General features: G+C 37.1%; 1 long non-coding RNA gene across 1 annotated transcript; it reads left to right on the plus strand.

The window, feature by feature from the left end:
• The first annotated feature begins 706 nt into the window (after window positions 1–706).
• On the plus strand, window positions 707–8,798 carry LOC149919976 (uncharacterized). The gene is made up of 3 exons (XR_016472021.1): window positions 707–1,077; window positions 3,687–3,841; window positions 8,012–8,798. It is a non-coding gene; the product is annotated as an uncharacterized LOC149919976 (long non-coding RNA).
• Window positions 8,799–9,300: the final 502 nt, after the last annotated feature.

Here is a 9,300-nt window from a genome sequence, read left to right on the forward strand (position 1 = left end):
TTCTCAAAGAGCCCCTGGGAATGTAGAGAAGTAGAGAGTGTTTTGTAGAAAAAATGTTTCAAGCCCAGCATCTCATTTTGAGATTATACTTTAAACGTACATCTTTCAAAAAGAAGGGGAAAAAGCTTTCCCGGTATGGTAGGCTTTCCTAATGCTGATTCTCTTACCAATCCTGCTTGGCCCTGACAATTTTCTTTCAGCAGCTCATACTGCTTACGATTAATTTCCTATGAATTACCTCTTCTAGTTCAAAAACAGCAAATAGCAGTGTACAGCTACATTTTTTTAGCAAACAGTTAATCAAAGAAGACCACTGGAGGACCTTCAAGGAAAACAGGTCATATCTGTTCTCACCTTTCAGTAGAGGGACTTCTGAAGTGTGGGGCACTGGAGCAGTGGGTAAAATTTTGGTCCCAGTCCTCCTCACACCAGCACCAGCTTCTTCACTAACTCCCTTAACTTGTAGCTCCTTGGCAGTCTCTGATGACTTCAGCAGGATGACCCTGCCAGCACATAATGGCTTTTTCTGGATACACTTAGAAACCTGGGAGCTAAGTTAATTCTATTTCAAAAGATACTTGTGAGGGCAGAGGAGAGGAGAGAGCTCTCAGCACATCACAAAAGGTATTTACTGCTCAGTTTATGCAGGTTTCTATTTCCCTGCTTACATGAAGGGGAAGTAAGATAAATTAAGACAGCTGATAAACTCATTCTGGCCTGAAGTCAATAAGAAAAAGATTGCCCTTTGAATGCCTGGTCCAGATTTCAGTCATCCTTTTTTTCAGGTAAGTGTAATCTGGTTTTAGTTTGGCCTCTCTTTATTACACTGCCAGATGGTCCTTAGGCACAGCAGATGAAGTCAGATTACCCATGTCACCCTTCCTTTTCAGCTTGGCATGAATATATTGAATGTCAGTTTTTGATAATGTTCAGCTGTTGGATTAAAGATGCTTTGACATTTACTTATTCTCAGGAGGCTGAAGAGGCAGCACAGTCATGCCAGACAAATAACTGGAAGTTATTCACCATATCATCAGCTGAGCCATTTTGTGCTGTGACTCCTTCTGACCTCATAAGGTGAGTGAAACTGGTATTTGTATTACTTGCAAAGAAACTTCTTGGGAACACCTTGAATATTCCCAGAATGGCATAGTTTAGTAAGCTGCTGTTGTTATCAGCCCGCTCCTTAACTGCTCTTGGGAGATCAATGCTCCTGAGCTACTTTGGAGTTATAAATCCAAGTTTATTTGGATCTCATCCTCAGCTAGCTGCAAGCAAAAAATATCATCTTTAGGAGCAGGTCAAATCTTTTACAGGGTGTAAAGGATTAAACACAGTTGAAATCCCAAGAATCTATAAAGTACTTTGTTCTTAAAGGGTCTCCTCTGCTATCTGGAGTAAAATAAAACACATGTTCCGTTTGCAGCACGTCACTGTTAAAAATACTTGACGGATTTTCAACCTATTCTTGACAGGAGACCAAGGTTTATCTTGCGTTTACATTGCCATACTTCTTTATCTGCATCAGCAAACTGTGCAACTCTGTAACACTGGGCTGATGGAGATAATAAGGTCTGAGAACATGGAGCATTTACTTTCCAAGTTGCTGGTTTGTTTCAGAATCGCTTTGGTGTCCTCCCATGGGCTGAAGGCCCATTACATTATTCAGGACACAATTTCTGGTCTAGGTGCACCCAAAACTCTGATACCTCTCCCTATGGATAAGCAAAAGGGAGGGGGGAAGATGATGAACTTCAGAAGTCCTCTCCTGATCAAGCAGAGGTGGTAACACAGATGCCAGCATGAGGAGGAGCACAGCCAGAGTCAACTTTCTGGTTCTGACTCGTTTGCGTTGAGTCAGTGCTGCTACTGGTTACTCCTTTCTCCCCTTTGGGAGTTAGAGCAAGCTTCCACCTCTAGGGCCCCACAGTGAAGGCAGACTCTTGCTTTCTGAGAAACAAAGGAGTATCTTTTGCAGATAAGATGTATATGTGGTGCACATTTCATCTCTTGTCTGATTGCTGTGAATTATCCCAATGCACTTAAAAATCAAGTCACTGATGCCTTTGACCAGCAGAGTTGATGACAGTACTCTCCTCAAATAATTTTACTCTGAGGTTTTAACTGAAGTGCAGTATTCTCTCCTTATCTCTGACTGCTGCAGTCACAGCACTGCTGTGAATTGTTAACGCCTCATTTTTTACCAACTATAAAACAAATTTTATGAGTGCTTCTTTTCAATGTGGCAAAAACCTTAGGGCATTTCTGGGGACACACAGCTAGGCCAAGCTATGATGCCTTACTTAGCACTGCATAACTTGACTGATGAACCCAAATCTATTGCTAAGTTTATTTTTTCTATGGAGACTCCTGTTCTCTATGCCATCCTGCTGCATTCCTCTCACAGACCAAAGACTCCTCCTTTGGCTAGACCAATTTTGGAATCCGAACAAGTGATCTCTTTCTCTGTCCATTTCTCTCCGTCACCTCCTCCATCTCTCTCTCTCTGTTTTCTTTTCCCTCGTAAAGTTGTTAAGTAACGCAAGGCTTATTTTGATTTCTAATAAAGCCACATAATTTAGCTGCACAGCTTATAGAGATATAATCATAAGAGTGCCAATACTGTAAGATAATTGTAGTACAGAGATTCTTGTTAAAATTGATTATTGTGTTCGGACCTTGAGTGCCAGTTTCATCTTGAACCTAACCAGGGGAATTTGTGAATAAATATGGTGACCCCTCACTCCTCTCGTGAGCAAGATGTGACAATTCTGAAATAATTATCTAGTAGAAAGTTCAAATACATGTACTGTGTATATCTATACAGCTGGGATTCGACACTACAAATCTTCCTATAGAGAGGCTTCTGGAGAAACCAAAATATTACCTCTAAGACTTTACTTCCTAGATTGCAAACAAGTCCTAGATCTGCCTAGAGAGTAACACTAAAAGCTGCTTCCACTCCCCATCCCTAAACGTACCTGAAACCACAGATTAGGTATGAGCATATAAAACAAATATTTTCTTTCAAAATGCATCCTGCTGCAAGATTACTCAGGAAATCAGACGATCTTGGCAGAGGGTCTTTATCTAGTATTTGGGCAGAGAGGTGCCTGAGACTGAGAAAAGCCTGAGGAACTGATGTGTGATCCTGAAAAGAGACCAAGGAAGGGGCTTTAGATGCCCAACATTACCTGAGACAGAGATGGGATAATAACCTAAACTGTCTTAAGGCTCTTGGTTTGAATGGGCCATTCTGGTCTTAATATAATGACAAACTATAGCCCAAGTTATTTTTACCCAAAAAAATGTTCCAGCTTTAATTCCCAGATTTACAGTAAACCTGTAGCCCATACCAGTTAATGCCAAATATTTCTGATCTGTGCTAGATCCTCGTATGCTATTTTGCATTCCAAGTACTGAATAGCTGAAGCTGTCATCATTTTAATTTAGAACTGTAATCTGCCTTTGTTTTAACGAGTTTCTAATACATGTCTTTTTAACACTAAAAATACCCACATGTATATTTGTATACATCTAAAATAAAGTTATGTCTGAAAGTCTGAAAGTAACGCCTCCTATTTTATTATGTTGGCTCATGCCATCAGAGGCAGATGCTGGTAGTATGGCAGTAGGTGTTAGACCTTCTCATGACTATCTTGTTCCATTTTACTGCTATGTGACAGATGGCAGCAGAAGGGCAATCTGACAAAAGGCATCTGAAGAGCAGATGAAGAAAAGGTGTATCATTGAACGCTATGCAGAAGAAATGGCACCCTTTGATTGAAACTTGCTGAATGCTTAATGGAGACCAGCCAGTGGATGTGAGCACAGAGAGGAGGTGAGGCTTGTACAAACACTGCATGCAGGCTCTTAATCATTTCTGGCAAAAATGCATAGCTAATGTAGGTGACTGTGTTGAAAAATATTGTTGTGTAGCTGAGAATTTTTTCAATCAAATAGTGTTATTGTGCTCTTTGTACCTGTTATAGAAGCATTGCTTTCAGAGTGACCAACATAATTTTCTTTCTATCTAGCAATTCAATGCTATCAATATGTGCATGTATATATACATTAATAAGAGTAAGTATTGAAAAACAAGACCTTTATTTGATATAGTGTCAGCATATTTTTAAGAAAAATAACTTACCCTGAAGGAATAGTTATTACTTTCCTTTTATGGTTGATAACATTATAATATGAAAGAAGCTGAGGTCGCTTTCAAAGTTAAATTATTAGCAATAATGCTATGTGACAAAACTATTTTTATTAGCAGTAAATCTGTATGAAAACACTGGTTAAAACTTTTTACTGCCCTGCTAAGGAAATACTACCTAAGCTGTTCTCCAGCAATCCCTGATAATGAAACAAATTGTATGACGGTTTTATCATCCAAACTCTTATTCTCTGCTAATCTTCACAATACTTCACATTACTCTGCGCTTTCCAGTAGTGCAATAAGTAACACTTTTACAGATCTTTGGGAGACATGTTTACATTTTCTTCATCCAAGTTCTCATGGAGCATTCAAAGTGTGCTGTGTGTTGGTAATCAAGTACTTTTCAGCATATTTGATGTTATACATTTATTCTTGATTCTATATATTTCTATCACAAGTCTTTACTCATTGCTTCTTTGAGTGTATAGTCTCAGACTGTTCTCCCCTCCTTTACATCAACTCTGGATTGTTATTTAATAATAAAAACTTCAACTGTGTGAATAAAAGGTTAGTAAAGAGATTATTCAGCCTGGACCTTCAGGTGTATCTCAGCCTCAGGTCTATTTAAGGGCAGACTAGAGGAATATAACATGCTAATTAATAATGGCGAAGTAATTAGGACAGGTCTGGTGCATTCATGTTCGTACAGTTTCCTAATGTAGTCATGATCAAGTTCATCACTGAATAGTGGTAACAAACTGTATGAATAAAACTAGTTGTAGCTACATCAGCATTTGTTACTAGTATGACTTTTTTTTCTGCTGCAGACAAATTTGACCAAATTTGATACACATTTTTTCAAACAAGAAAGACTGAACGGACACAATAGCTTCTTTAAAATGCTTTCCTTGAACTATGTCTTCTTCCTTGTGCCCAGGCAGCAGCCTGTTATTCATTTATGAACCAATTATGTAATTTAACAGATCTTCATGATAACAGTGGCGTGATTTTATGCTGCAAAGCACCAACAGAGCTGTATAATATCCACCAGATACTTACTTTAATCCTTTTTTTTGTTTGTTTGTTTCTTTTTTTCTTCCTGATGAAGCTCATATAGTGGAATCCCTTCTTCCCCTCTCCAGAGGAACTATTTTTATTACTTAATACCCTTGGAGGTACAGCTTGCTGCGATTGCTTCTTTTGCCTACTCCTGTAAAAGCATGCATACATTATGCCTGCATTCTTTTCTGTCTGTCAGATGACATTAGGTGACCCTGAAAATATCAGCTACTGTTTGAGAATAGGAGGAGATTCCCTACATCATCACTTCTGGCTTCTGAAGTTGAAGCTGAATCCAAACTGCTTCCAGCCTAGAACAATCTGAGAAACATAGTCAGCCCTGTGAATATGAGAATCACTGTTATTTTATCTAAAGAGCTCTTTACAGTTCTCATTTGTAGTAGGTGTTCAGTGTGCATGGCAGGGTCCATCTCTCCTACTCCTTGGGGAGGATTTGGACTTTCCTACTAGATGGTGGGAAGGTGCCTTGACTCCTCAAGGATCAACATTGTGGGAGTGGGAGAATGTGTTTCACCCTTCTTATTGTTAGATTTCACTTTCTACCATATTGCTTTTTCTTTCTTCAACTAGTATTGAAAGTCAAGAAGAGTCAAGTGGATAGTGACAAGGAAGTAGCTGTTGGTGGGGGAGTTAGATGAGTTTTTCAAGGATGGGCTCTATTTAGAAATGATAATTGTTTTTTTTTCTGCCTTCTGTAAAAAAAGTGTTTTTCATTTTTTTTCTTTTGATTGGAGTGTTCTATTCACCTTTTCACAGTTAACATTACAGAGTTATACAGTTCCAAGACACATATTTTCTTCAGATTCTAGTTTCTTGAACTAGTTTCTCACTGAACTATTTAAGTGAGAAAATATTTTGCAAAGATTTAAAATTTTTTTCTTTACTTGAAAAATGGAATACATGTGTTACGACTAGTCTTGAACTATGTTCTTTACTATTTATTCAGTGGTTTCAACTCACTATTTCCTTATCATTTTTTTATTAAAACAAACAAACAAACAAAAATCCAATAATCACGATTAAATGAGTAATTTGTTACTATTTATGATGAATCTGAAGCTAAACAATTGACTGTCTTGGTAGGAATTATCATTTAATTATTCTTTTATTCATATTAAAATTTATTTTCTGTATTTACATTACAGCTTTTTAGAGATGTTATATTCCTGAATTACAATAACTAAAACTGTCTCTTTTGATCTGCCAGCCTGGGTAAGAATAAGAATGCACTAGTTTGTTAAATAGGTTTTCATTTCACCTATTCATGCATAGTTTAGAATATATCATAAATTTGATGCTTGTTTAAATTCCTTACAATACAAAAAAAAATGTATTCCCTCCTCTGTCACAGTTTCAAAGAAATGTATAATCTGTAAATCAATTCTTTTTTTCCATGAGGATTTTCTGGTCTTCTCCCCTCTGAGAATAAAAATCACATCTCAAAGTAGGCCACTAAGTATCATCTATTTGTCTTTGGTATTAGTAGATGTAAGAAAAATGGTGTTTAGGCTTGATCAAAGAAAGAATTATAGAAAGAAGAAACAGAAATTCCATATTAGTTCTTCTCTGCTGGAAGTTAAGCACTGCTATATTTTTTTAATTAAACTTATATACATTGCATTTCAGCATATGAATCATAATATCAAGCATACTTTTGTGATAAATTGGGAAGGAGAGAAACGCATTACACTGTGCTTTCACAACCTTCAAATCATTTCTCTCTTTTCAGAGAATGTGTAATGTTTCTTTTTAGCAGAAGATGGAAAGTCTGACTTCTCTAGGTTAGCAGGGTATTGTTGGGAAAGAAGACTTAATAGTAGAATTTGAGCAGTAAAACTGACATTTCTAGTTATTAAGAAGTAGTAATTGCAAACAATATTTGTGTTTAAACAATCAGTTTCAGAATAGGGATGAATACAGAAATGATAAATGCAGTAGAAGATAAAAATATGGAAAGACAAATTATAAAGGCATCTTTGTCATTAATGTCATTAGTCACAGATCTATTAGAATTATTTATCTCCGCTTTTTGTTGGATACCTGAAAATAAAAGACAGGAGTGGACATTCTATCCCCTACTGCACAGTTTTTCCAAGGAGGGCTGATTCAAAGAAATGAGGTCCAAAATGAATACAGTCATTCCAGGCTCACACCTAACTCAAAAATGCAATTAACATTTTAAATTTTGATTTGACATACTAAAGGCAGACGCAGTGTATGAAACAAGTAGTGTGCATAGTGAATGATTATTTTACTTCATTAATGTTCATGTGAAGTTGATATTATGTCTCCATACTAAAATGAATTCCCACAGCATTGCTAAATATCAGCATTACTATTGAACATTGTGTCTGTGTACCAAGCATCACTATGAACTCAATATTCAATCCCTCCCTGATACCTGAAACAACTGACAGCTTCTGATATTGCGATCTCTGCAAGAAAATAACAAGTATAAAGCTTTCCCTAAACAACAATCTTAGTAGTGTCCTAATTGTGGTTTAGCTATGTCAGCATAAGAGGTAAGATTTCATGAAGAGTTCACTGTGCAGCTTTTTTAGAATCTTGGGAAATGAGCTGAAAATCCAGCCTCTGGTAAGCAATGAGTGCTCTGTTTAACATGAGAATTTGGATAAGCTGTCAGGGCCAGAGTACTGCTGAGTTACTGATGCTAATCAGTCCTGCTCTGCATTTCTTCTAGAAGATAGTAGAACACAAGTTCAGCAGAACTTGGTGAGGATGTTCTGATACTCTCTGTTTTCTGTTCAAAAGACAGGAACTTTTGGACGACAGCTTTTTTTCCAAGAACAGCACAGGCTGCATTGCATCCACACCCTAAAAAAGCTGTGGCAGTTTGACCTTCAGTCTGATCTGATGCACCTGTTCCCATGCAAGTCTCTTCAGAGCAAATTGCAGCTCTGGCACCTGCAGCACTTCACAAGGGATCTATGGGCATGAAGGAAAAAGAAAAGGTAGTGTGACATTCTAGAGATGTGTGGAACAGATTTGACTTAAGACATAGGTTGATTATTCCTTCCACGTCAAAGTTAGCTTTCAGCAGATCCAGACTTTTGTTGGCTCACAAGCAAGCAAAATGGCAAGAGTGTACGCTTCAAGCAATATCAGCATGTTTTGCCTTTCTTGGAAAACACTAGATCACCAAGCAGCTTCCATGGGATATGTAAGTGATAAGTTGCCAGCTGCCTGGGAAGCACTGCTGCAGAACAGGAAACATCACAAGGCAGTGTAATTTCTTGTTTCATATTAATTAAAAATTTGAGGGATAATTTGGTTTCAAGAAAACTATCTCCTTACCAAATGAAATTTCAATTTCCCTTTAACAAAGAGGTAGTAAGAAATTTACCTGCTGATTACTTACCTCCTAGTCTAGTGCATGGCTGTACCTCTTGGCTTCTTTCAGAAGTAATAATCAGAAGTATCAGGGTTTGGGAAATGAAATACAAGTCTTCCTGGAAAATGTAGTAAGGAGTGTTTAAGTAGCCACATGGCATATGGAACTGACTTTTCTTCTGACTTTCTTTCACAGATGTACAGCAGAGCATGGAAAGCAAACAAATAATTAAATTGCATTGCTTCTGTGAACTTCTGCCTCTCAGTGTGTCTGTTGGTTGAGTTCATTAAACTGCAAGCTTAATATCATCTAGATTACAATCAGAAGTAGATATGACATCTCTTAAAGTTAACAAAAAGTTTCATTTCCGTTCTTGTTATCTGACTCATAATCAGTGGTAGTTATCTACTAACACATACTTTGTCTTGACATGTGTCAGCTTGGATGTTTTTAATTATGTTTATTTCCCTGTGATTATTTTAGAATAGATTAGGTTGCAGACTTATTACATTGACTAATAACTTCTATGAATATATTCATTTAATACTGCTGCACTTTTGCTTTTCTGATCTTTCTTAATAGAGGAAATTATTATAATGGAGGATTTTGATATTTATGTCACAGTCTCTGATGATTACGGATGTATTAAAAATGTTGATAAGCCAAATTTGGGTTTTACAGTTCTGACGTGGAAGAAGACAATTCCAAT

Source organism: Phasianus colchicus, chromosome 1 (assembly GCF_987193195.1).
Source record: "Phasianus colchicus chromosome 1, bPhaCol1.hap1.1, whole genome shotgun sequence".
NCBI classification, from domain to species: Eukaryota; Metazoa; Chordata; class Aves; order Galliformes; family Phasianidae; genus Phasianus; species Phasianus colchicus.